Source organism: Spermophilus citellus (assembly GCF_964194105.1).
Source record: "Spermophilus citellus genome assembly, chromosome: 5".
Lineage (NCBI taxonomy): Eukaryota > Metazoa > Chordata > Mammalia > Rodentia > Sciuridae > Spermophilus > Spermophilus citellus.
Window position 1 is genome coordinate 97,965,619 of NC_138186.1, and position 25,882 is coordinate 97,991,500.

A 25,882-nucleotide genomic window follows, 5' to 3' on the forward strand; every position below is an offset into this window, starting at 1 on the left:
AGAAAAATAAAATCAGCCTCAATCTGGACTGAATGTGCATTTGAGAAACTATTACACCAAAGGCTAGACTAGCAGGTTCACAAACAACAGGAATACTTAGTCCCTCAAGGGTCTCTTTTTACTTACCCTTCAAAAGTAGCAACTCCTGGTGGATAGGGAAAATTCAGGAATCTTAAAAGAAGTAGGAAATGCTCTGGATCGTTTTCAAAAGAAATTTAAATCAACATAAGGAAAGGTCAAATAAAAAGCAATTATGGGAGCTTGGGTTGTGGCTCAGTGGTAGAGGGCTTGCCTGGCAAGTTGGAGGCAGTAGGTTCTATCCTCAGCACCACACAAAAATATATAAAGTAAAGGTATTATGTTCATCTACAACTTAAGCAATTATTGATATTACCTACAAATATGAGCTCTGTTTTCAGAGATTTCTGTTTTCTATATTTTGTCCCTTCCCACAGATCAGACACCTTGTACCTTGTACCTTGTCTATCTGAACACACACAAAACACTTGTTAAGCAATACTATACATACAAGGAAGTACATCACAGCATTTCATAACAGTAAAAGTGAAAAACTCAAATATCCATCAAAGAGCAGATAGGTTAAGTAAATACCACATGTGCATGTAAAAGCATACTATGCAAGCATTTTCAAAACAATGATAAAAACAATAAAATGAAAAGCGATTCATAATCTGGAAAAAGAGTGGAAAGGAAACAAGTTAAAAATCAGAATGCATAATATGGTAACAGGGAAAAGGGAAGATAAAACTGTGTATACATACTAGATACAAACAGACAGGAGGGGGCTGGGATTGTGGCTCGGCAGTAGAGTGCTTGCCTAGCATGTGCAGGGCCCTGGGTTCAATCCTCAGCACCACATAAAAGTAAATGAATGGAATAAAGGTATTGTGTCCAACTACAACTAAATAAAATAAATATTAAAAAAATGACAGGAAAACCTATACGAAAATGTTAAGAGCTGCAATTTCTATGCAGTGAAACTATTAATGATATCTGCTTGCCTCATTATACTTTACTTTCAGAAGTAAAACACAAATTGCTTTCTAAAGCATACAAAAAGGCAAGGGATTAAAGCTACCAAAAAATTAAATAAGAAGAAAAGGAAGGGAAAAGGAAAAGGGAAAGATAAGTAATATATAATCAGACATTTGGAAAGTGTCAATAAAACAAGGATGTTAAACCTCATTAGTGGCAATAAAATAAGGATGCTAAATTTCATTCTTTATACTACAGTAGCTTCCACACAATAAATAGTCTTCCTCCTCTAGCCTCCACATAAGTATTTTTTAACAGGCAATACAAACAGAAAACATTGGTCAATTAAATTGACTTATTTTACCACCATCCCTATCCATTTTTGCTAACCCCTATCAAACTCACTATTTTTTTTTCTTAAAAGATTAACCAGTTTTTTAAATGTTTATCAGAGGGCCAGCCAGGAGCCAAGCCCAATGCTACATGGACATAACAGTGAAGAGCACAGATTCTCTTTCCAACTTCATATAATTTATACCCTAAACAAGAAAATATGACATTAAACAAATAATCCCAGAAATAAAAAGTTTTGGAAAGTTGAAGTACAAGGTACTACAGGAGGATGCAATATATATTGCAGAGTCTGAAGATCAGGGAAGACATCCCAAAGGGTTACATTCATTGAGTAGCTAAAGTGTGGTTATAATAAGAGTAAAAAAAAAAAAAAACTTTACATTTATTATGTAGGAGTTAGCCAAGCAAATTACTGTGGGGTGAGCAGGGAAGGGAAAAATAGGAAGGGCAAGATACAGACTAGCTGAAGCAATATCCTTGAGATAAGACAATGTAGCACCTTCTGACAAATAAAATCTGCAGAATACTGAAGCAGAAGGAGAAAGCAGGAAAATTACATAGCACAAGGCTAAAGAAGTAGCCAGGGACATAGTAATTATGAAACTTTTTTTCTTTATCCTAAAAAATAGAAAATCGTCTGTACACGACAAATGGAAACCATATGGATAATTAATATAGGATATTTAATATAGAAATTAGTTATACAGATACTGGAAAGCTAAAAAGGTAAAACAGGAAAAATGAAGTAACCCAGAGATTAATAATTCCAGGAAGTACTACTACCTGCAGAGCTGGGGAACAAATGGAAAAAGTATCAGAAACTAGCAGCTTAGAGAAAAGGCGTTATGAGACTATGCCTGGAAAGGGATAGAGGAGGTTCAAATCTCTAAGGATGGCACCATATAGTGGGTACCTAGACCTTTGAGAAAAGCCTATAGCTCAAGTTTGAATCCCTATTAAAGAGCCCCAGGATGAAGACTGCTCAACATCTTAAAGGAACATAAATAAAATTATGAGACCTCTGTAGTAAGACCAAGTCTAGTGGGTGAGAAAGTGATACAAGTGGCAGGCACTTACTTCATCTCCTAGGATTCCTGACCCCAAAGCTGGTAGCTCTGAGAGGAAAACAACACTGATGGTGAATTCTCCAAGAGAAGATGAAGAATGGAATGGCAGGGGTCCTCATCTGCTAGAGGCATCCTTACGGAAACTAGAAATGAGAAGTCCTTTCTCCCACCTTCAAAATTCCTACCAGTACCCCCAAATGCTGAAACCCTACAGAAAGCATGCTGGTGAAGGAATAGGGAAATGTATTTTACAAATCTTGGCACCCAACTACCAATATAAAAAAGAGTAGATTGGAACCAAGAAATTGGTAAATAAATGCAGACCACTGAAAAGTTTTAAGCAAACTAATAACACAATCTGATAAGCATTTTTAGAAGTTCACCCATACATAATATATATCTAAACAGGTAGGAGCCAATGGGTAGACAATGAGAAATTATGAGACCTCTGTAGTAGACCTAGTAAGAAATCACAGTGGCTGGAACTACAAAGATAATCATAACTTAGAGATAAGTGGCTAGATTCAAGACATTTAGGAGGCAGAATGACAAGACAATAAACTATTTGCTTGATATGAGGCTGAGAAAATGGGGGAAAAAATCAAGGATAACTTCCAAGCTTCTAGCTTGAGGAATTGGGAATATTTATTTGTTGAGCCATGCAACACTTTAAGGAAGAAATAATCATTTCATTTTGTTCAGGAGAAATGACAGACACTATGAGTTTGATCTTTGCTATGGATAATTTTCTTTTTAGAATAGAAACCAAAAGCCTGGATTTCCTCTATCCTTATCCCCAATAAATAGTTTGGAAATAGGCTCAGGATCTAAGCCAGACAATCAAATATTCCATTCCCCAGACTTTTTAGCTTGAGTGAGTGACAGAGGAACCAGGACAATTGAAAAATTACTCGTAACAACCGCTGAGACATTGTCAGCAAGTGTCCATGGGGGCTTCCTACTCAAAAGTATTCCTGTGTCCTCACTTTGGCTCTTCTCCTTGCTGAAGGTTACCACTGTTCCCATGCACTTTCCAAGACCAGTTCTCCCAAGAGCCTTCAATATATTTCTTTGCATAAATTAGCCAAAGTTGATTTCTACTGCTTATAATCAAGAATGTTAATGGATATGCTGGTTGTTCCCCACCCCATTTCTTTTTTGCCCATTACAGCTAAGTTCAAGTAAGTTAAATATACCTATGATATAACCCTATTGTTATGTCCCAGCATATCCTCAATACCTACCAAGGATTATATAATACTAACTATTTATATATAACTTCATGCCAAGTGACATGACATCTACTTTTCATGCTTCAACAGAGACAAGTGTTAAGCCCAAAGTTAACTTTCCCTATGCATCTTTTCTTTTATAAGAATCTACTTCCAAACCTCTGTTCTTTCTATACCAGCTATATTCCCTTCCTACTCCCAACAGAACTGGCAAACAAGTCTCTGAGACCTAATTCACAAGGTTGTAGAGCTATATGGAAATAAATTCAGGTATAATAAAATTTCTTATAAAGAAAATTCAGAGTTTACATACACTTTCCCAGATATAATTTATAAACCTTCCTAACATAAGAGTAGTTGATCAGAGTTTGACCCTTGTCTACCAACACCTATCATACCTTGTTCTAAAAACAATACAAGAACAGCTGAAATGCCAAACTCCAGCTTTCCCCTTCTCCATGGAACTTATGCACACTTCACCTGTCTTTCTTACTAGCTCGCTCAGTAAATTCTACTCTGATCACAAAATGCATCCATGCCCACTTTAACCCATTTTCAATTTTTTTTCATATTCTAAAAAACACAGTATTGAATAAACTTTATCATAGGTTTATTAAGAAGTTTATTAAAAAGTGCTGGTGTATGCCTGTAATCCCAACATCTCAGGAGGCTGAGACGGGATGATCGGGAGTTCAAAACCAGCCTCAGCAACTCAGTGAGATCCTGTCTCTTAAATATAAAAAATAAGGCTGGGGATGTGGCTCAGTGGTTGGGTGCCCCTGAGTTCAATCCCTGGTACCCAAAAATAAAAAAATAATAATAGGGCTGGGGATATGGCTCAAGCGGTAACACACACGCCTGGCATGCTGGCATGCGCGGGGCACTGGGTTCGATCCTCAGCACCACATAAAAATAAAAAATAAAGATGTTGTGTCCACCGAAAACTGAAAAATAAATATTGAAAAATTCTCTCTCTAAAAAAAATTTTTTAAATAATAATAATATTTTTTTCCTTCTCACCTTCGTTACTTAGTTCTTCATGAACTTAATTAAGTATGACCAAAGATAGAGACAGATGTTACCAAGCAAAATTAAAAGTAGTAAGATTTTTAATCCATCTAGAGAAAATAATCAATGTCAGAGTCCCCTTCACAATCTCCATAAGAAATCTCTATTCTCCTTATCATATAAAATCAAATCAGTTTTCCAAGAGTTTTTAAACTATTCAAAGTTTTTATAAACTTCTTATGTTTCAATTATAGTTTAATCACTAGTTGTTGCATTTGTTATTTTTGTAACAGATAAACACAGTAATTTAAGTACCTTAAGAATTAAATAAAATTTATAGGCTAAATTGGGAACTCAACCAATGACTATACTATAATTCCATGAAAACATAGCTTAAAGTTAAGGAATCTCAGAGTAGCACTTCAGGTAATTTAAAACCTCAATTGCTTCATTTTATCACTGCTGTTTACAACCACTGAAATGAAAACACAATTATATTCAATTTATCAAAAACTATCAAAATTTTCATTTAACATTATGAAAAGATTCCAAACCTATAGATAAATTTTAAGTTTGGTTTATTGTAAGCACAACAGTCTTCTCCAAAAGGATAAGCTCCTCTTTCATCCTCATATCACACCAATTTAAAGTCATGAAACAGATGTGATTAAGGCTTTACAGTCTTAAATTCACTTTAAGCCCACAGCTTCATTCTATTCTGTGATCACTTATGCACACAGTAATTAAACAGACAACACGTATTATTTAATTTTAAATTGCAAAGTCCATTCACTACCCCACCAATTTAATTGCTAAATCTGTCTAACCATTCTTTTATCTTAGAATGTTAATTGTATATTAAATGGCAGGCCAGCAGCATATCACAGAAGACTTGGACAATCTGCCAACAATTACATTTCTTCTAGATAAGCACAGTCGTTTCTATTTTATATATTGTTTATACTACAAACTTTCTACCATGTTCTGTTTATCAAGTTTTATTTAAGCATAACAGTTTTTATTAAACTTTGTGGAAAAAAATCAGTCGAAAGACTATCTTATATTTCAATTTGAGTTAATTCATCACAAATAAATTTTGAAGACCTACAATAAAGAACTGCGAAATCTCCAAACTGTCCTGTATATTTATTTCTATTAATCATTTTCAAAATCTAGATGTTTTTGTTTTAAGAGAGTGTCCTCAAACAGCAAGATTTAGAGTCTTCTGCAAAGCTTCCCATCCACATAAAAATCAACACTATTAACAGAGTTTGGCACAGCATAGGGTGCAATGTCAGTTTATGAATTCCTCTCTCCTATTCCACAGAATTAATGACATATAATAAAAATAATCAAGTGTATAGTTACATAAAAATTTTGGCTTAACAATGAATTAACATTTAATAAGGTAGAGAGCTAAGTTTTTAAATATTTCCTTATACTGTGAGAGATGACTTTTTTACATTAAATATTAAAAGTCCAGGGCTGGGGATGTGGCTCAAGCGGTAGCGCGCCCGCCTGGCATGCGTGCGGCCAGGGTTCGATCCTCAGCACCACATACAAACAAAGATGTTGTGTCCGCCGAAAACTAAAATAAATAAATAAATAAATATTTAAAAAAAAAAAAAGTCCACCATTACTGATTAGGTATAAGAACTTGAGCAAACGACCTGGTCTTTCCAGCTCTAATATCCTCACACTGAGAAAATGAAGTAGATTCTTGCTACATAAAGTGTGGTCCCTGGACAAATAGCATTGGCAGCACCTGGTAGCTTGAAAAAATGCAAAATCTTGGGCACCAGCCAAGGCTAAATGAATGAGAACTAGAAAGAAACCCAATTGTATTAAATAGCCTCTAGCCACCCTAACACTAAAACTGCAAAAAGAAAATATAAAAGCCAGATAGCAGATGTCAAGAAAAACTAGAACTTTTTAAAACACATGAAAAAAGAGGCTTCTATTGAAGAATGTGTCCAAAGGCTACATTAATTTTTTTCTTTCTAAGCTATAGAAATGTTCTTGTCTGGAATTCTAGCTACTCAGAAGGCTGAGGCAGGAGGATCTCGAGTTTGAATCAATTTAGTGAGACCCCTGTTTTAAAATTAAAAAGGTTGGAATGTAGCTCCATGGTAGAGCAAACCTGAATTTAGTATACTGAGGGTGCAGCTAACTAAGATAAAAAGAGCAAAGGAGGTAGGTAAAAAGAAAAAAAGGGGGGGGGGGGACTAAGCATGATCACAAGCAAGTTCCAATCAGTTTTCTAATTTTCATATTATTATACAACTTTTGAAATTCACTATTGGGAAATTTCAAAATGAATGAATGCTAATATAATCTACTTTCAGTCAAAGCTTTCACTAAATCCCAATCACCTAATACTTCCTGAATTACAACTGAAAATGGGAAAGTGCTGGAAGATAACTGATACAGGGTCTTCCAGAGCCTTCTGCTAGAAAGGTGTTTTGGTGATGTCTCCCAGGCTTCACTTTCTGAGACATCACCACCTTTGGCTAAGCACATCTCTCTATTGTCACAGTAACTATTACTCAAGGTGTTCATCACTCTGCATTCTATATAACTATGAAAAATATTCTTACCATACTCTATGCTCAGTTTCAAAAACAACTCTCTTAATGTCTCAAAAGCCACTGGGTTAACCCACTAACTCAGCAGTGAGTGACCCTAATTTTTTAAAAGATTGAAATAAAGAAAACTCCCCATCCTTCAACTTCCTAAGAACAAGTCAAGAAATGTGAGTTGACGTAACAGTTTAAAAAGTCAGAGAATCTTGGTTCAGCAAACTCTGACACTCTTCAAAATACAAATAAAGGGATTAAGCAGCAACTAGTGTAACCATTTTCTTCCTTTAGCCTAAGCACCTAAATGCCAAGGGTTCAGAACTTACAGAGATTTAGGGTTTATACCAATTATCAGTAAGGTCAGTCCTACTCAGGCTTTTTGAACCTCAGGACTTCCTTCTTCATATTGCTCCTCTTACTTACTACCTGTCCTTGGCTAACATCCTCCACCTAAGACCTCCTTCATTTTTAAGTACATGTCATATCATTTATATGCAATTGTACTTCATACTGTTCTCTCCTCTTCTCATTTTAATACCACAATTAAATTTTTATCTATTTAAGGGCATAAACATGTCTTAAGTTTTCTGTTTTTAATTATGCAAATTCATTCTTCTCCCAAAACTTTATTGCCACACATCAAGATATTTGGCAGCTCCAAATAAGTTGTCCAAACAGTGACCTTTTAAAACTTGTCTGAAATTAGAAATTTTCCTTAAAAGAAGCTATATTTTTTTCATGTTTTCATGTAATTGCTTTTCAAACAATGAATATTTTCAAAACAATATTTTATTGAAAGGAAAAGACGTAATCCAGAAGAAATTTGAGAAAAGTTTACTTCTAACATAGATACCAGATTTTACCATAAACATTTTACTATAAAGATCCTGCCTTTTTAAATTCAGAAATGAGCTAATAGCATAACTGATGGGTTTTTTAACCAATATAATAAAAAACATTGAAAGTATATAGTAATGGGGCATCATGTAATGTTTGATACATGTGTATATTACATGTTTAAGTTAAATATATTTATCTCCTCAAATATTTATCATTTATAAAACTTTCAAAATTCTTTCTTCTATTTTTATTTCTTCTTTTTGAAATATACAGAATATAACTGATATCTATAATGAAACAAATGCAACAGAACCCCAAAGCTTCTTCCTCCTATAATACCCATTGATCAACCTTTCCTAACCCTCTCCTCCCACTCTACTGTTCCCAACTTTAGTAATCACCATTCTACTCTAAACTTCTGAGATCTACTTTTTACATTCCACATGAGTAAGATCATGTCAAATTTGTCTTTCTGTGCTCAGAGTTTTATGTTTAACACCATCCATGTTTTCACAAATGACAGAATTTCAGTGTTTTATGGCTAAATAATATTCCATTGTGTATACGTACCACATTTTGTTTATCGACACTTTGGTTATTTCCTTTTTTTCACAATTGTGAATAGTGCTACAATGAAGGTGGAAGTACAGAGGCTCTTCAATATACTGATTTCATTTCCTTTTAATATATACCCCATAGTGTGATATCTAGAACAAATACTAGTTCTACTTTTAGTTTTTTGAAGAGGCTCCATACTGTTTTCCACAATGACTGTCCTAATAAACATCCCCCCAACAGTGTACAAGGGTTCCCTTTTCTCCACACCCTTACCAGCACTTGTTCTCTTCAGTTTTCTTGTTATCAGCCATCCTTATTAAATGAGGTGATATCCGATTATGGTTTTGATTTACATTCTTCATATATATATATATATATATATATATATATATATATACACACACACACACATATACACACACACACGCACACGCATATATATGTACAAATATATATATATATATATATATATATATATGTGTGTGTGTGTATATTAGTTATAGATGGAGACAATGTGTTTGATTGATTGGTTAACTGATTTTTCTGTGGTGCTGAGGATCAAACCCAGTGCCACACACATGCGAGAAAAGTACTGTACCACTGAGCTACAACCCTAGCCCCTGATTTGCAATCTTCTGATAATTAGAGGTGTTCAGAATTACTTCACATATCTGTCAGTCATTTGTGTGTCCTCTTTTGAGAAATGTCTATTTAGATCTGCTGCCTATTTTTAAATTGGGTTTTTTTGCTATTGAGTTACTGGAGTTCCTTATATACACTATGCATATCAACCCCGTCAGATGTATACATTGTAAATATTTTCTCCCATTCTGTAAGTTGTCTCTGTGATCTGCTGACTGGTTTCTTTCCTGTGCAGGAGCTTTTTAATTTGGTATAATTCCATTTATTTATTTTTTGCTTTTGTTTCTTGTGATCTTAAGGTCATGTCCAAAAAACCTTTGCCCATCCCAATGTCCTGAATCACTTCCTATGTTTCTTCCTAGTAGTATCATAGTTTCAGGTCTTACGTTTAACTCCTTAATCCATTTTGAGTTTTTTTTGTAAATAGTGAGGGATGGAGGTCTAACTTCATTTCTCTGCATGTAGATATCCAATTTTCCCAACAACTTTATTGAGAAGTCCTTTCTCCAGTGCATGTTCTTAGCATCTTAGTTCAGATTATTGAATTTACTTCTAAGCTCTCTATTTTGTACCACTGGTTTGTGTCTGTTTTTATATCATGCTGTTTTGATTATTACAGCTTTGCAGTATGTTTTCACATGAAGTAGCATAATGCCTCCTGCTTTGTCCTTTTTTACTTAAAATGGCTTTAAAAAAAAAAAAAAAGAAAATTCTGTGTTGTCTGAGCTGGCCTCAAACTCAATAACCTCCTGCCTTATCCTCCCCAAGTAGCTAGGACTACAGGTGCATGCCACCATGCTTGACAACTAAGGTACTTTTTAAGAAAGATAATTAAAAACACCTGCAGAAGATGCACAACATGATAATGCTTGATTGTACTTAATATCACTGCATGTACACAGGAAAATGCATGCAAGTAAGATTATATTTAAGTATACCAAGTGTTTTAAATGGGTTTTCATCTCTTCATTTACTAGAGTCAAAACTAAAATCAGAACAAGTTGAGAAACATTGAAATATTGTCATGTGAAAAGTACAGATGGAAATCTGGAAAACTTCAAACCAAATGGTAAAAATTGCAGTTACAGCAGTTTATAAAGCATAAAGGAGGAAGTATTTTTGGCCTTTCTTGTGTTTAGACCTTTCTTGTATTAGATATTAACATCCTTTTTAGGGCAAGAAAAGCTGTTCAATCAGTTGTCTATAGCTGATTTGTTGTTCAATTTGTTTTAAGGATAAGAATAGAATCAAGGACCAAAAGCTTATGTTTTGTGTTTCTTTTATAAGTACAGATAGCATTTCAAGAAATCAAAATTATTTTAAATTTGGGTTTAAAGGGTTTGCCTTGGTGTATGCCTAACTATGACCTCCATTTTCACTTTTATTTAATACTAATAAGTAATGCTTACTGGATCAGACTAGTAGAAGTCAATTGGTTGCCACTAGTCTTTAATCATGTTTACACAAAAATCAGAAGAAATTCTAGATGCACCATCTCAACAGTTAAATACTAAAAACAAGTGACTAAATACTACCGAGACTACAAAATTAAATGTAATGGGGACTGATATTAATAAATGCAACTATCAAAACCAGATTGCAGCATAATTTCGATGTGCAATTGTTTGAAATTCATCATTTAAATAGGAATTTGATTTGTTCTGATCATATTCTATATTCTATAATTCTAGTCAATTAGTTTGCATTTTATCAAGCTAGGATAACATATAAAAGCTTAAATTCCCTTCTAAATATTTCATGATGAATTAAATTTAAGTTCTTTGACCATGCAAAAGTATTTAATCAAATTTTCTAAATTCTAAAATGTTACTAAAATAAAACTGGTCCAAGAAAGTTCACCTTACCAGCAAAAATATTAGCAATGGCAGCAAATTTAGAGCTGAACCAAAAGCCAGAGACACACTGTACTAATAAATGTTTATAAATTCTTCAAATCAAATTTCACACTTTAAAAAAAAAAACTGTCAGAAATACAAATTTTCCAATTTCTTTACCTGGTTAACAAACACTTTTAAGGACCAAAGTACCATCAAACATGCAAAAACTCAATGTCGTTTCTGAAGAAAATATAATTAAATAAGTACTCAATTATATATGATTTTTTAAAATATGATTATGGAAATTTTTCCCAAAATATATAATTAGAGCTCATTTATTAAAATCTCTGTTCTTCATACCATATGCAAGTAAAATACCTTTTCTACCTCATGAGCATAAATTTCAGTATTTAAGATAAAAGAGCTTTACTCCAACACCGAGTTTTTCTATACAACTCCTTCATTCCCAACACAAATAAGAAAAAATAAACAAATAAACCCACGTAGGATAAAACAGAACTTTCACTTAATTCTCTTCCAAAATTCCAACATAAGAATATCTGAGTTTCCTGAAGCAGACAAAACACTTCTAGAGACTTTATTATAGCTAATTTTTTTTATGAAAATACTTCAAGGTCATCTACAAATAATTCAAGTGCCAGACACAAAAGAACATGTTAACATTGTCAAATGTCTATGGTTTCAATAATGTAGTATACATGATCCTGCTAATTCTTACTAAATTTTTTAAAATCCCAAATTACTATTTTAAGATGTATTAGATATAAGATGCACTGGATAAAATCAACAGAATTCTACTGCAAGCAGCGTGAATAAAGCTGGTCCTCTGCTGCCATCTAGTGAACTCATAAAACACCAAAACTAAACCAGAAGTTACAGAAATTTTTCAGCAATTAATCTGTTTAATAAATCATTAAAATATTAATTATTTTAAAATATGGCCATAAATACCATTGCAGAAAATACTAAAATAATAAATTATGCACTGGATTTTTTAACACTAAAAAAGTATGTATGTTCCACAAGTGTCTTCAAGAGCTAATAAATTATTACAATAAACTATTATAAAATAAATAATCATTTGAGAAAAGTTAACTAGAATAATATTATCATAGTATTGTTACAAAAACAAAAATGTCAAAACAGTCTAAATTTACAACCATGAGTAACAGTCAAAGTACAGTACGTTCATATAATGGCATTAAGAATCCAGAATGATTCCTCTTCTAAGACATCATCAAAATAATAGCAAAGTTTGTTTTGTTTTTCTTTTTAAAACATAAAGCTATTTGGTAGCTTAAAAAAAATTCCTAAAAGTCCACAAATTCTTTGACCTTCCAAAGATAGAGATTAATTTCCCCTCCCCTTAAGGGTGGGTTGAGATTATATATCACTTCTTTAAAAATAAAAAGTGATCATATATCACTTTTGAAATTGGATGATAAAGGTAGTACCACTTCATCTGGGTGCTTTCTTAGATCAATTGCTCTGGAGGTGACCAAGTCCTGAGGCACTTAGGCAACTGTGGGAACCCACTTAAAACCCCAGATTTTAGTATAAGGATTATTTTAACTTGAAGATATGTGGGGATTCAATAGATACAGAAAGAAGCCTTTTAAGAGTTTCCCTTTAATGACTTAAAAGCAGAAAGTTCTGGAAATAAGGATGCCATTAATCTGCTCCTTCTAGAAACTCCACCCCCAGGAAGAGTTAAGCTATCATAAATCCCCTCTCTGGAGAGTTTTACATTCATGAAGAAAGGGAAAAAGATTACTCCCACCTGCAAAAACAAACTATCACAAACTTAAATTACCATTTTTCTCCAAATATCTATTTCTTTCCTAATGAAACTCATTTATTCTTCTCCTAGAACCCTATTCTCTACCTTTCCTTTTTCCTATTAAGTAAGGTAAATTTAGCAAACCACTCATTTTGTATACTTTCACATGCATAAGTATTCATATAATACTTAGCTTTTTCTCCTGGTAATCAGCCTTTTGTTAGTATAATCTGTAGGCACCCAACCTCAAAACCTAAATGGGTACAGAAAAGCTCTTTTTCCCAAACACAACTAATGGAGAAGCCCACATATAAGATATAGCCAGTGAGGAACTGAGGCCTACCATCAACCTCATAAGTGAGCTTAGTAGTGAAGCAGTGAAATAAAGCAGCCCAAGCCAAATGATAAGATAGTAGGGTAAAATGACAGCCTAAAATGCCCTCATCATATGGTGGCCAGCTTCCTCCAGAGCAACTGATCCAAGAGAACACCCAGGATGGAAGTATTAAAAGTACTTTTATTATTTATAAATCAAGCTTTTTATGTATAGAAAAATATGAATATATGTAGAGGAAAAAATTATATATATGTTTTAGCCATCCATTGAGGGTCTTGGAATGTATCTTCTGCAAAGGGGGACTACTATACTGTTACAGGCCTATTTAACAAAATAGTAAAGTTATTTTACTCCATTTTTATTAGACTTTATTTTAAAATTCATATATGCAATTAATATATCCAGAATGATTCTATTAAAGCTAGTCGGATTATGTCTTTTCTTTGTTCAAAATCTTTCCATGATTGCTCATCTCACTCTGAATAAAAGCCTACCTTTGCAATGGCCTACACGGCCCTACCTGACCTGACCCAGGTCCTTCTTTAGTGCTGAGTTCCAATCAAACTGTCCTCCTTGCTGTCAAACACATGCATGTTTCTGAGTTAGAGATATGTATACCTTTGTTGAGGATAAACAAATGTTCAAATTCATGTAATATAGGTAAAGTAGTATCTGGATATTAATATACATACAAGTTCAAGGCCAGTTTCAACAAATTAGCAAGGCCCTAAGCAAGGCCCTAAGCAACTTAATGAGACCCTATCTCAAAATAAAAAGAACCCAGGCTGTGGCTCTGAGTAGTACAGTCTTGGATTCAATCCCCACTACCAAAAAATAAACAAAACAAAACAAATTTAAAAAAAAACTATAATAGAAAATAAGAAGATAGAAAATGAATGACTTTCAAGTTAAAATTTAACTAGGTAGGGAGAAAAACCAAAATAATTTTTAAGCAGTAAAATAAAAACTAATAACAATAAATGAAATTAAATTAGTGAAATTAAAAACTCATAGAGAAATGATCAACATAAAAGTAGTTAGTTAAAAAGACTAAAAATTCTGGCAATTTTGATCAATAAAAAAGATACAGGATAGGAGTAAATATTAGGCATTAAAAAGGAGTAAATTCTATTAGGAATTTTAAAATTATGGAACATCATATGACAGTTATGACAATAATTTTGTAAAACATAGATGGGATAGGTATTTTTAAGAAAATACAAGTAGCCAATACTGACTCAAGAAAGATATTTTAAAAGTACAAAAATACCAATATACATTGGTGATGATTTATGGTCAAAACTTTCCCTCCTCAAAAGGCATTAGATCTGGTAGGTTTTAAAAGTGAGTGAAGGATATGAAAAATAACAACCCTCAAGAAAATGGGAAATATTAACCCCCAGGGAGAGAAGATGACAATGTGACCTGGGAGAGAAGGTAAACAGTGGGCTCTCACCCTTTCCCAGAAACAATGGGTTTCGGAACTTTTGCAACTGTTTCCTCTGATTTGAAGTTGCACAACTGTTCTCCTTGACTACCCAACCAATGCATTTTTTGCCATAATTCAAATCTCACTTGTCATGATTCCAATCTCTCTTGAACTTTATAAAACTAAGATCCAATAGATAAAGAAACCATGGTATATATGCACAATGGAATATTACTCAGCATTAAAAGAGTATAAAATTACGACATTTGAAGGTAAATGGATGGAGTAGAGAATATCATGCTAAGTGAAGTAAGCCAATTCCCCAAAACAAAGGCCAAATGTTTTCTCTGATAAGTGGATGCTGATTCCTAATGGTGGGGGGGGGGGGGCATCGGATCAATGGAGGAACTCTGGATCAGGCAAAAGGGAGAGGCAGAGGGGAGGGGGCATGGGGGTAGGAAAGATGGTGGAATAAGTTGGACATCATTACCCTAGGTACATGTATGATTGCACAAATGAGATCCTACATGTGTACAACCAGAGAAATGTAAAATTGTGCTCCATTTGAGTACAATGAATCAAAGTGCATTCTGTTGTCATGTATAACTAAGTAGAGCAAATTTTAAAAAATCAGATTCTAGTTGTAATCAATTACCATTTTCTCTCCTAAATATGTAGCATTCCACTGCTTAATAAAGAAAGCTTGCTAAAAAAAAAAAAAAAAAGTACTTTTATTATCTAAACCCAGAAGTGACAATCACTTTCTGCCATATTTCATTTTTTAAAGTGACACAAATCCAATCCATACTCAAGGAGAGGGAAATAAAGTTCTATCCCTTAAAAGAATGATGTTTTAAGTTGCTAAATTAAGAGAATCAGCAGATGTATGAGAGAATCAGCACTTCACCATTTATTTCATGGGGTTGACATGAAATAAATGGTGAAGTGCTGAGAAGTGCTGAGGTACCAATATCCACAGATGGAGCTGCCTGTTTTGCAAAACCACAAAACTCTAAACCCAGAAGCATCAACTACAAAGAATGAGTGGAGGGACATATGGACTGGAAAAGAAGAATTATTTTAAACTAATATACAATAATTTAATTCCTACAAGACACACAGGTCATAAATGGCGACCAGAAGAAAAAAATTCTCTATATAGTAGTATTTAGAGTCCTTCAGCATAACTGTTTATCATAAAGCAAAGGTCAGAAGTTGACAAACCCAGCTTACATTCACAGAATTTCCAAGCGGTCTCATTTTCCAATGCAGTCAACCAAGAACCAAACACATTTGAGGAAAACTAGAAAAATGAAAAAAGAAGATGAGTCAAGGAATAAAAAACAACTTTAAACCCCCTTTAAACTTTCACAGATTCAGGAAGCTATTGTATCCATAAATCAAAAACAGGCGGGAGGGTACTGCGTCAGTAGCAGAAGGTTAGAAGGCTTGCCTAGCATACACAATGTCATAGGTTTGATCCCTAGCACGGCAAAAAAAAAAAAAAAAAAAAAGGAGAAGGAAAACAGGTTGTCAAAAAAAAAGAACAAGCAGATAACAAAAATGTATGTGCTCTTTAAAAATTAAAAGCAAAGCTGCTGGGATAAGTAATTCAACTAGAAGACAGGAAAATGAGAGAACTTCCCAGAAAAAGAGAAACGATTAAAATTATGAGAGAAAAATTTAGAAATGGGGGGTGGGGTGGGAAGTAAATTTAACAATCAATAGTAGTTCTAGAAAATGAAAGATAAGGTCAAATTAATCTAAATGGAAGAACCCAGGTTTTCTGATTCAGAGATCACCAAATACACAATCAATGGGGGAGGGAATATTATAATGTTAACGCACGCACGTGCACACACACAAAATTACATACAACCAAGAAATTCTACACCAAGAATAAATAGAAAAGTCTAAAAATGCCCAGTGACAGTGCAGACCACTTAATAAGGAATTCAAATCAGATCAATATCAGAACTTTTATCAGTAATAGACATTACTAGAAGATACAGAGGTATGGGCTCAGGTTGTAGCTCACTGGGAGAGTACTTGGCTAGCATGTGTAGGGCACTGGGTTTGATTCTCAGCACCACATATAAGTAAGTAAAATAAAGGCCTGTCGACAGCTAAAATAATATTTAAAAAAAAAAAAAAAGGAGATACAAAAGTAAGGTTTTTAGTATCCTAAGGAAAAATTATTTTACCTTACAATTTATTCACAACCAAATTATTATTAAGTATAGGGCCAGTGCAACAGCATTTTCATACACCTAGGCATGGATATGAGTTACTTCCTGCACATTCTTAGAAAGTGACTGAAGGAGGTGTCCTTATACAATGTGAGAAACCAGAAGAAAACAACTAGAGGAAAGCTGAGCGCTGCGGTACAAACCTGTAATTCCAGAAGTTCAGGAGGTTGAGGCAGGAGAATCTCAAGTTCAAAGCCAGCCTCAGCAATTTAGCAAGGCACTAAGCAAATCAGTAAGTCCCTGTGTCTAAATAAAATACATAAAAGGACTGGGGATACGGCTCAGTGGTTAAGTGTCCCTGAGTTTAATCCTCAATATTAAAAAAAAAAAAAAAAAAAAAAAAACTAGAGGAAAGGAGGGAAGAAAAACTTGAAACCCAGAAAGCTAGAGCAAACCAGGGTAACAACTGAGAACGCTAAAAGCTAGAAACCATAAAAAGTTCTAAGAAAGAAGTCTTTGGAACAGCTAAAAAAATATAAGAACAGATAAAACAATTAAAATGTTAAAAAACACTTGATAATAAAGTAAAGACAATTAGTAAAGCATAAAAGTAACTTCTATTTGAATTCAACAACAAGATTTTTTTTAATACTTTTATTTATTTTTATGTGATGCTGATGGAACCCAAGGCCTCACACATGCCAGGCGAAGCGCTCTACCACTGAGCCACAACCCCAGCCGCAACAACAAGAACATTTGCAAGGGCAGAGGGGTCAGGGCATTAAACCCTTGGCAAGTTAGCTGTATCTTTCGTGGTCAATTCCACCTCTGTACTTGTGTGCTCTCTAGCATACCTGATTTGAGAAGTAATAGACACTTCCCAGGCTTGTTGGCTCACTGGCAGGAGACTAAAAAAAAGGAGGGAGAAACCTACTTATTTTTTACTTTTGGCAGCATCTCAGAAGTCACTTAAAGCTGCAGCCATGAGGGGGCTCCTCAGTGGAAATTCCCTCAGTGGGGGCCACTTCGCTGAACAGAAAGTATCCTTCTAACAGCAGCAGCACCTCCTCCAGCACACAGATCAACAGCTAGTGCTACTCAGGCTCCAACCAGAAGCAGCATCAGCTCACTGATCTCAAGATGATCCTTTTCTTCCTTTTGCTTCTACACCTTCTGATGCCTTTGTAAGCAATTCTATGTATTAAATCCTTATACCTTTCAAACATTAATAATGATTTCTCTTTTCTTGCCAAAAAAAAAATATAAGTCTTTCCACTAAATAATAGAAAAAAATTAAGTATTTTCACTATTTAAAATCAACCACAGAATTTTTAAAAAAATTTAATTTTTAAACTATGTTCAGCAGTCAACATGTAAACACAAACAGGTATCAGTATTAAATTTAGGGCTTGGGGCTGTGGATGTAGCTCAAGAGTCAGAACACTTTCCTGTCCTATGCAAGGAGGTCCTAGGTTTGATCTCTAGTACCACAAAAACAAATTAATCAATCAATTAATTAAATAAGGATGGCATAACTTAAGAGGTAGATGTAAGACAGGGAACTCTTAATATCCTCATCTTACAAGACGAAGAGTCAAAAAAAAAAAACTCTTGTGTTATTAGAACAAGAAAGAAAGGGTTAAACATACATGCATGCTCAATGAAGAAATAGCTATAACAGAATAACTATAATGGAAGACTTTAAAGGAAAAAAAAATGGACACAAAGATTTTGATGTGCTACACCAGAAGGAACTCACCTAAAGTTGATTAATAGTGACATAAGCATGTATTAAAAACTTGGGGATAACCACAGAGAAAAATGTAAAAACTTAAAAAGTGATTGTCTTTTGGGAGTAAGACGGACCCAGGAAGAGTTCTAGGACTCTGTATTATAAACTTTCCAGTTCTGCTTAACTTGTTTAACCACAAACAAGAATTTAAAAGAAATAATTTTATGTTTATATGCAATAAAAATATTTAATGAAATGGGAAATACTTAGGCTGCAAATAGCAGATTATTAAATAATAAAATCATGTATAATGAATAATTTCTGCAGAAGACCCATTTCACCTAATTGAAGTTTTAATATACAGAGTCCACTCTAATTTTCTGTACCTCGAATGGGTCCCTGGCTTATAATAAACACTAAAACATTATGAAATGAATACATTTTTACTCAACTGAGGAAGAGAGGAAGACCTAAAAACACACAACCAAAACATAAGCAACAACCATATCTAACTGGTGAAATGACAGACTGTTTTTTTTTGTTTTGTTTTGTTTTTCATTTTTGGTCCTTTGCTCTATCTTCATTCTCTAAATTTTCTACAATGAATAAGAATTACTTTATAATGGGAAAAATACTTTTAAAAGACATTGTCTTTTTTTTATTATTATAAGACCAGAATCACAAGACAAAAAAAGATATTTTCACTGAAATGCATATCAAGTCAAAATAAAGTCACAACTACTAAAAATGAATTAGGCTTAGTAAAGTACAAACATAATAACTGATCTTGACCTAATTATGGGATCTGAAATGCTTCCAAGGTAACAAGATATTGCAAACTTAGTATTCATAGCACAGATTGGGTAATTAGTTCCAATACTAGTAAGCAAACCTCACAAATCTACAGCTAAAAAGCCTCTTGGTTATTTTAATTAGTTACTTTTAGATTAAACAGCTTTATTCATAATGTATAGTGTCTTTATCAGACTTCAAAGTATAAAATCAAATGATACATTCATTTGCAGTAATTACCATGAATGCTACAGGTTATGCTTTTCAGAACTTCATAGCCATACAAATTAAATATGTAAAATACTGCATTCTTTTAAGTGGTTTTCATCAGAGAGTAATGCCAACTCCATTGCTCAGATTTACCTTGATCTGAAATTTAAAAGCTACCCAAAGTGGTTTAGGCAGCACAACATATCACAGAGGTAGAAAGATATGAAAAACGCCTTAATTTTTATACAACAATCAGTTTCCATGAGAAGAAAAAAATCAAAAGAAATAGCCTGTTTTGTTTCACATTTGTCACTGAAAAGGCTGATTATACTGAATATAGTTGTATTTCTTATTTATTTCACTATTTAAAAATATATGTCATCAATAAACAATATGAAAAAATATTTCTATGAACACTAAATTTATATTCCTAAAATCATAAAGAGCAGTCATTTTTCATATGCAACATCAAGTAATGCTCCAAAGGAAGTTCTTTGGTATCTCTCCTTATTTATTTGTCTTCAACAAAAAATAATTTGACTACATCTTTTAATTTATCTCAAAGCTATTTGAGGGCAGGAACTATACTGTTTTGCTACTGTGTTCTGTATTGCTTTAGATACTGCACAATTATAGTGTAGGAAGAGCATCCCTAATCTGAAAATCCAAAATACAAAATGTTTAGGTTGGAATTTAAAGCCACAAGTGGAAAAATTAACACCATGAAACTTTGTTTCACACATAAAGCTGTTAAAATATTGTATATAATACCTTCAAGCAAAGTGTATAAGGTATATATAAAACATAAATGAATTTTGGGTTTAAAATTGGGTCCTATCTCCAAGATATCTTATATACAAATATTCCCAAATCTAAAAAATTAGAAATACACAACATTTCCTGTCCCAACCATTTCAGATAAGGGACACCCAACCTATAGGTTAATAGTTAGCTATTAAATCAATAAATGCTATTTCTACAAAGATACTGATCTCCCATAAGTGAAAAGTGACATAAAATTTCAGTTGCCATCACAAAACTATGTCAAAGAAAATTGTTTCTATGACTCATCTAAAGTAGAACAGTATATATAACATACCATTTATATGGAAAATCGAGAAACTAATTAAAATAACCAAGAGGCTTTTTATCTATAGATTTGTGAGGTCTGCTTACTAGTATTGGAACTAATTACCCAATCTGTGCTATGAATAATAAATTTGCAAAGGAAAGAAGGCAGCAGGCAAAAAGAAAAGGGCATAATGTTTCGAGGAACCAAACATCCAACTCTTAGCATTGATTATTCCAGGAATAGGATAAATATTTTCACAGAGAGAGCTTTTAATTTATCTATATAATGTTTTATAAGGAAGACATTATCAGAATAAATATCTTAAACAAAAAAAATTCACCCTTGAGACTCAAACAGTAGAAACACTGAAAAGGAATGAGCACATCATCTGGCAATAAAGAAATCCACTCATGATACAGTATAATTGTAAAGATTATGGGCCCTAGGACCAAATCCAACTGCATTCAAAACCCAGTCCTGTTACTTATAATCATGAATGGCCTTGGGAAGGCTACTACCTTTATATGATTCTTTAAAATGGGGATAACAATAGCACCTACTCCACAGAGTTGTGAAGATGAAATGAGAATTTCTGTGTAAAATTCTCAGAACAATGACTCTTATACAGGAAGTATTCAGTAAGTCTTAATTGCAAAAATGATTCTTACAGTAAAAATACATAATACATTTGGGCAATCACAATGGTATTCAAAAATGCTAATTAAGGCAATAATAAAATTACAGGACTTTAATGAATATTTACACCAATAAAGTTTTAAGAAAAATATCCATTTTCTAATTGTCAACTTGACTACATTATTACTTATATTAAATAAAACTCGGGCTGGAGATGTGGCTCAAGCGGTAGCGCGCTCGCCTGGCATGCATGCAGCCCGGGTTCGATCCTCAGCACCACATACAAACAAAGATGTTGTGCCCGCCAAAAACTAAAAAAAAAAAAAAAAAAATTAAAAAAATTTTCTCTCTCTCCCTCTCTCTCTTTACACTCTCTCTTTAAAAAAAAAAAAAAAAAAATGAAACTACCTAAAACTGTCAATGATGCAGTGACAGGGACACTCCAAGGTAATGCTCTTAGGGATTTATCACTACAACCTTTAACAAGGTATATTAAGAACTTTAAATGTTTCCATACACTTTATCTAAGTTATATTCCTTTTATTATAATTGACACAAAGATCATTATAAGGAATAAATAATGGGCTGGGGATGTGGCTCAAGCGGTAGCGCGCTCGCCTGGCATGCGTGCGGCCCAGGTTCGATCCTCAGCACCACATACAAACAAGATGTTGTGTCTGCTGATAACTAAAAAATAAAAGATTAAAATTCTCTCTCTCTCTCTCCCTCTCCCTCTCCCTCTCCCTCTCTCTTTAAAACAAAAATGAATAAATAAGTACAGCTATTCATAACAAAAAAAAAACTCATACCAGTCTCAATGCCTCAAGAATAAACTATACATATTACTGTGGCGATGATCAAGTCATGTTTTTGAAAATTGTTCTATAAAGGAACCACTGATGCACCAGAAAAAATAAATAAATATATAATAACCATGGAAAATGAACATGTTAAGATAAAAGACAGAATACAGGGGCTGGAGATGTAGTTCAGTAGAATAGCAATTGCCTAGCAGATATGAAGCTCTGGGTTTGAGCCCCAGCAATGCAAAAAGGAAAAGAAGAGCAGAACACAAAAATCATCATATTTATAATTATTTCAAATTTCCTAATAAGAATAGCAAACCTAACACAATTTCTAGCATATTGTAGATATTCAATAAGTATTTGTTGAATGCATGCATGAACAAAGAGACAAATTCAATCTCTTTTATTATCTGTTTCTGATACATTCAGATCTAGTTGTCTAACTCTTTTGAAAAAAAAATATTTATTTTTTTTCTAGAACCCTCCACCCCCCCAAAAAAATATTTAGAAATACTAACCTAAAAAGTATTTTTTAATCTCTCCAAATTTTATGTTTGCTACCCCTAATGTGGACAATGGAAAATTCTAATTTAGGATGATACCTATGCTTGCAACAAAAGTTTTACCTTATATCTACTTAGCTAGAAATTATCTAGACAGATTTTGGGAGTAAGTAATAACTTCAGTTGACTTTTATTGTTAACCTATTTTGTTTCATCAACCCACATGTGGGACACCTATACATACTTAAATACAATATATAATATATAATTATATAACACATGATATGATTTTGATGAGAAGAATATAATTATACTGTGATAATATTAATTAACACTAATGTTATAAACTCTAGATTATTAGTTCCAACCTATTTTGATAACTGTACCAATTTTGTTGAAATATTCACAGAATTGAAAACTTGGGACTCAATGACTCTATCTCTATTAATTAGCAGTAACTCTAATATCTAGAATTTAATTAAAGAAATTACTATTAGGACATTTCAATCCTTTATAAACCCCAAAGATGTAACTAGCCAAGATATGTTTCAGAGTTTGGTTTTAAATATGAAAATGTTTTGCTTCTTACTACTTTTCTTGTATAATAACAACTATACCACACCCTAAGAGAATTCAGAATGTACTCTGAGAAACTAAATGTTGATTCCCATATAATAATGGTTTTCAAAAGAGTCCTCAGCTATGACAAAAACTACCATTGAGCACCATCCAGTAAGCATTTTATGTGGATCTCTTTAATCAATTAGTAGACAAATTCTCAGATGTAGCCTTCAATTCAATGGCTGGCTAAATCATTATTATAAATTAGGTTACTGAAGTTTAAACTGTCACATGGACACAAAGGAAAGTGGAACCCAAATCTAGCTCAAAATCAGAATCGACTAAGGGGCTTTTCAAAAACACACAACCTCAAAGCCATCCCAAGCCTACTAAATTTGAATCTCTTAATTTTTCTTTTTTTCTTTTTTCTTTTTATTTTTCTTTCTCTTTTGTTTTCTTTTCCTATATAAGCTTCCTGTGGTGGTAATGTAACTGGTGTTTTGTAACTACTGTCCTAAAACATTCCACAGTTACCTCAGAGATCATGCCAGAATACAACTCCACATGCTTTTTTGCAATGTGCAATAACCAAAGCAGTACTGCTTTTTCTATTTAATATAGGGAGGCGCTGAGTAAAATTCAAACTAGGAGAAGGAGTCAAGTAAGTTCTATGACTTTCTTTTTTAACCAATCAACCACCAGATATCATCAACTATATAGTGTCAAATCAGTAAACAGTGGTTCTGACGGATCTCTAATCATTCTGTTGGTCTCTCTTGCCCATGATGAAAAAGAAACACTGGAGCCATGGTTTTATTATGTCCTTCCTAGTTACAAGAAAACTGGCCTAGCTCCCTCAGCATAGTTCTGATGAAACTACGATAACAAACAGGGTTAAAGTCTTCAAATGATGTATTCTGGACTATTTTCTGTAAGGGTTTTAGTTATCACCAGAAGTATGAAGTTAAACATTTGTTAAATCCCAAAATTAATATAATCTCCATTACAGGAAGGAATCAGTACTTTACACCTAATTTCAAAAGCCCAAGTCTGCTAAGCTCAGTGGTACACACCTGTATTCCCAGCAGCTCCAGAGGCTGAAGCAGGAGGATTGCAAGTTCAAAGCCAGCCTCAGCAATGGCAAGGCACTAAGCAACTCACTGAGGTCCTGTCTCTAAATAAAATATAAAAAAGGGCTGGGGATGTGGCTCAGTGGTTAAGTGCCCTTAAGTTCGATCACCAGTACTCCCCCACCCCCGCCCCCCAAAAAAAGCCCAAGTCCTGGAATACAGAACATAGAACAATAAAGTAAAAAGCCAGAAAAGGGAAGACCAGAGTTGCATTACAGATTTTGCCACAAACTATTGTATAATTTGAAGCAAATATTTTACTTTTCTGGATTGTGGTCTTCCAGGCACTTCCACAAAAACTCTTTAAGTTTCCACAGAACAGTTCAAAAGTTTAAAAAAAAAAAAAAAAAACCTTTCCAAGGGCTGGTGATGTAGCTCAGTGGAGCTTGCCTGGCATGTATAAGACAAAAATCATTCCCAGATATCACTTTATTACTAGTGAGTTTGTAAATATTAGTTATGATGTTTTGGCTATAATTAATATTTATTAGTAAGTAATTAAGACAGAAGAAGAAATCTTATTTAATACCAAGAGTCACTAAAGTTCTTACATTATATATAAGAAGGAACGATCTGCTTTGTAAAAAGATAATAAGACTTAAATTGAAATTTATACCTGGTCTTATTTCTTCACTCAAGTGGGACAGTAAAAAGAATTAATTGAACAAATCTAAATGGAAGTAGTATATGCAATAGCTAGTTGATCATAATTTGATTTATTCATTCTGTTCCTAAATTGTATATAGTTTTTAGTTCACTGAAAATTATTCAAGTGTTTGAAACCTCTTTAATATTCCTCTTACCATGTATGACTATTCTAGTCTAGCATCTCATTATACCTTATCTATGCTATTCTTACCTGAACATTCAGCTCCGGCTATTAGAATAAACATCCACTACAAACATTATTAATGAGATACATATCAAGGAAACTACTAACCACCTGAGATAACTGCACTTTTCTTAATAAAACTATGATAGCAGCAAATACAGAAATTGCCTAAACATACTTTAATTTGTTCATATAAGAGCTATTTCTATAACATACTACTCACAGATCACTAAGTACTTATGTCAGAGCACACACAGCATGACCCATATGTCAAGTATTTTTCTTGCAGATTTGTGTATTTTCCCTAGAAAACTGTCTGTTCATGTCCAGTGTCCATTGGGACTGTTGTAGGGCTGTTATAACCCATGTTATAACAAAGCCATAGAGCATCATTTTCATTTCAAATGTACACATTTAATAAATCAGCTGCACAAAAAAATCCTGTCAAAGTACCAATAGCTTACCAAATACTTAGAACTATGGGGATTAAAAAAACTTATTTCAATATTCAAAATTTACTGAAAAAAATTAAATAAAACTATATTTGTATTAATATTTCTCTGCTCTAAGCTCATTTTTACACTTCCTTATAAAGAAAGAACATTTGAGATATAAAGATTATCTTGTAAGGAGAATGCCAATCTTGGGTTGGGAAATTATGGCTCAAAGTCCAAATGTGGTTAATATTTTGTTTAAAAAATTTTGTTTGAAACACTGTCACTGTCACTTATTTATGTG

General features: G+C 33.4%; 1 protein-coding gene across 2 annotated transcripts in view; it reads right to left on the bottom strand.

Moving 5' to 3' along the window:
• RNGTT (RNA guanylyltransferase and 5'-phosphatase) overlaps positions 1–25,882 on the bottom strand; it is a 226,184-nt gene that overhangs the window by 160,212 nt on the left and 40,090 nt on the right. The gene's annotated exons all lie outside the window — the stretch shown is intronic.